The sequence below is a fragment of the Arachis hypogaea genome, chromosome 13 (genome assembly GCF_003086295.3).
Source record: "Arachis hypogaea cultivar Tifrunner chromosome 13, arahy.Tifrunner.gnm2.J5K5, whole genome shotgun sequence".
Lineage (NCBI taxonomy): Eukaryota > Viridiplantae > Streptophyta > Magnoliopsida > Fabales > Fabaceae > Arachis > Arachis hypogaea.
The window spans coordinates 88,418,951-88,423,328 of record NC_092048.1 but is presented as its reverse complement, the minus strand read 5'-3'; positions in this window follow the sequence as shown (position 1 = coordinate 88,423,328).

The window sequence follows — 4,378 nt, the reverse complement described above, 5'->3', positions numbered from 1 at the left end:
TTCTTCAATCTACCTCAAGATTAATCACTCATTCATCAACTCATAAACCTACAAAACAATGGCTAATTGGATATCTCCAATGCTTAAGTTAGTAAGAGATACAAAAATAGCAATATAAATACAATGAATTCAAACAAATCATATTAGATTAGAATCCAAGATACCAAGTTCATTTCGGATGTTAAAAAAACTTTCTTTACATAAAGGTTTAGTGAAGATGTCCGCTAGTTGTTTACTAGTATCGACAAATTCAAAAACCACATCACCCTTTTCAACATGGTCTCTTATGAAGTGATGTCTAATCTCAATATGCTTGGTTCTTGAATGTTGAACCGGATTCTTGGTTAAATTTATTGCACTAGTATTATCACATTTGATAGGAATGTGATCAAGCATGAGTCCATAGTCCACAAGTTGTTGTTTCATCCATAAAATTTGGGCGCAACAACTACCGGCGGCTACATACTCGGCTTCGGCGGTAGACAAGGCTACACTTACTTGTTTCTTACTATGCCATGAAACAAGAGAGTTTCCTAGCAAGTGACAAGTGCCGCTAGTGCTTTTCCTATCCAATTTGCAACCGGAAAAATCGGAATCGGAATAACCAATCAAATCACAAGTGGATCCTTTTGGATACCACAATCCAACATTTAATGTTCCTATGAGATACTTCATAATCCTTTTCACCGCACTTAAGTGAGATTCCTTAGGATTAGCTTGGTATCTCGCACACATGCATACACTAAACATGATATCTGGCCTACTTGCCGTTCGATAAAGTAATGATCCTATCATGCCTCTATACTTCTTTACATCTATGTTTTTACCTTGTTCATCTTTGTCAAGGTAGCAAGTAGTGCTCATTGGTGTGTCCATTGCCTTAGCATTGTCCATTCCAAATCTTTTGAGCAATTCCTTGCAATATTTGGTTTGGCCAACGAAAGTTCCTTCTTTTCCTTGTTTGATTTGAAGACCAAGGAAGAAGTTGAGTTCTCTCATCATGGACATTTCAAATTCACTTTGCATGAGGTTTGAGAAAAACTTGCAAAGTGATTCGTTAGTTGAACCAAATATTATGTCATCGACGTAAACTTGTACCAAAAGGATATTTTTGTTTTCAATCATGATAAATAAAGTTGTATCAACCTTCCCTCTTCTAAAACCCTTTTCTATTAAAAACTTGCTCAAACGTTCATACCAAGCTCTTGGAGCTTGTTTGAGACCATAAAGAGCTTTCTTGAGTTTAAAAACATGATTAGGATTTTCATAATCCTCAAAACCGGGAGGTTGTTCAACATATACTTCTTCTTGAATGAAACCATTAAGAAAGGCACTCTTAACATCCATTTGATAAAGTTTGAAGTTATAAGAGGATGCAAAAGCAAGTAACATCCTAATAGCTTCTAATCTAGCTACGGGAGCATAAGTTTCGTCATAATCAATGCCTTCCTCTTGATTATAACCTTTAGCTACTAATCTAGCTTTGTTTCTAACAATTGTACCATTTTCATCGAGTTTATTTCTAAAAACCCATTTTGTTCCTACAATTGTTTGATTACTTGGTTTAGGCACCAATTCCCAAACGTCATTTCGTTTGAATTGGTTAAGCTCCTCTTGCATTGCCATAGCCCAATGTTCATCATCAATTGCGGACTCAATGGTAGATGGTTCAATTTGAGAAACAAAAGCACTATATGCAAATAAATTTCTAAAAGTGGATCGAGTTGTTACCCCTTTCGAAACATCACCAATGACGTTGTCTAGAGGATGATCCTTTGAAGTACGCCAGTCCTTTGGAAGTGCATTTATTTGTGCTTGTGATGGTTCAATTTCTTCAACTTGAACACTATCCTTTGTTGAGCTTGTAGAGGCTTCATTTAAATCTTTTTCTTTGTCTTCACCATTCAAATTTAGTGAATCAAAGTTTTCTACATTTTCATCAAAATCTTTTCTAGCACAACGGTTAGTTTCATCAAAAGCGACATGAATACTTTCTTCCATAGTCATGATGCGTTTATTATATACTCTAAAAGCTTTGCTAGTTAAAGAGTAGCCTAAGAAGATTCCTTCATCAGCCTTAGCATCAAATTTGCCTAAGTTATCTTTTCCATTATTTAGAATAAAGCATTTACAGCCAAAGACGTGAAGGTGGGAAATATTTGGCTTTCTTCCTTTGTACAATTCGTACGGTGTTTTCTTAAGAATAGGTCGAATGATAATCCTATTCATAACATAACACGCGGTACTAACCGCATCCGCCCAAAAGTACTTAGGAATATTAGCCTCATTGAGCATAGTTCTCGCCATTTCTTCTAAATGACGATTTTTCCTTTCAACCACACCATTTTGTTGTGGTGTTCTAGGAGAGGAAAAATTATGCTCAATGCCATTTTCTTCACAAAAAGTTTCAAAAAGATTGTTTTCAAATTCTCCACCATGATCACTTCTAATAGATGATATATGCAAATTCTTTTCATTTTGAATAACTTTGGCTAATCTTTTGAATGCTCGAAATGCATCACTCTTGTTTGCTAGGAACAAGGTCCATGTAAATCGAGAGTAGTCATCAACAATAACTAAAGCATAGTAATTGCCACCAAAGCTCATAGTCCTAGAAGGACCAAATAAATCCATGTGCAAAAGTTGTAATGGCCTTGTTGTTGAAACAATATTTTTGGATTTAAAAGAGGCCTTTACTTGTTTTCCCTTTTGACATGCGTCGCAAAGGACGTCTTTTTCAAAACGTAGCTTTGGTAAGCCAATTACTAACTCTTTAGAGACCAACTTTTGTACCTTTGAAAACAAGTTTTTAAACCATTTGGCTAGCATCGAATTGCAAGATGTGCATCAAAACATTTTGTGAGTGTGTGTTGAGAGATTTAGCAATTGGTTCTTAACAAGAAGTTACCTAAGTCCTAAGACACTATACTTGTCTTCAAATGTTGTGGACTTGAGTTTCTTGTTGTTGTTGTGTTGCTTTCAACTCTTCATTCCTCAACGTTGAATGTTGGTTGATCTTTCAACATGCTTGTTCATTCAAGTTGTTTGTTGGTTTGTCTTTCATGTCGTTTGTTGGTTTGTCATTCATCAAAACCTACGAATACAAACTTCGCATACAAGCAACATGATTTACAATGCCGACTTAGAAATTTTCAAAGGATTTTCAACTCAATGCCACACGTATAGCCTAAACCGACAAGTGACCCCAAGTCAAAGTTTAGAAGAATGTCATAACAATCAAATTAATTACCGGGAGTAGAATCCCGGGTCATTTTTCCTAGGAATTGAAATAAGATGCACATTATTGATTAGAAATTTTTGGAAATTTTTTTAGTTGAGTGCAGAAAAAGTAAAGTGACTAGAATTTAAAGGCAATGAACAACTAACAACTAAATTAAAGCAACAAAAATTATAAATCAAACAATTAATTAACTAACAAGCATGAAATAAAAGATAACAACAATAGTGGCATATAACTAAAAGTAAGGATTCAAACAAAGAATGCTAAGGAATCAAAGTCAACAAGAGAAATGTCAATCAACCAATATAAGAAACCTTGGCTAACGGTGAGAATTAAAATTTCTATCCTCATTGTCTTTGATGGTGGCGGAAATCGACCAGTTAAGAAATTTAATAAATGAATTGCGTTGCAAGTACAGTTCTTAACCAACTAAGATCCGCCTTCTCAATTTAAAAGGGGTTGTCACAAAAATTAAAATTAAAAATACTGGGAGTATGAGTCCCAGGTCGTCTCCCAACGAGTTGCAGGAAAGAGTGCTAATTTATTAATTAGAAATTTTCCAGAAGGTTTGAATTGGATAATGAGTAATTAATATAATTGTAAATTAAAGCAATAAAACTATTAATTATTATTAATATAAAAAGCTTTGACTGGGGAGTTGATTAATCAGAAGTTCTATCCTTGTTGGAATCTTCTCAAGTGTAATATAAAGCGGTTGTTGTTTTCACTTAGTTAACCCTTAGTGAGTAAAAGAAAGTCAAGTGATGGACTGATTCTTATCCGCAGTTCCTAGTCCTTTCCCTTGGGAAGGTCTAGCGTTAGTAGATATAGAATTAGCCAACAATGTTCAAATTAACTAAACACTCGAGCATTCCAACTCAAGTGTCTCCTCTTAATCAACCCCCATGTCAAGTAGAAATTCTACTCCATTAACATGGAATTAATATTCATAAAAATATAAGAAGACATAATAAGTTAAATAGAGTAAAATATAAAATTAAATTTAATTAAAAATAAAAGTAACTCTATATATTAATAAATTCAAAATGCAACATACTTAATTGAATAGGGTCAATGAGCAACTAATAGGAGTAAAGGAATAAGGAAACAAACTAAAGTGATGTCTTCACGGAGGTA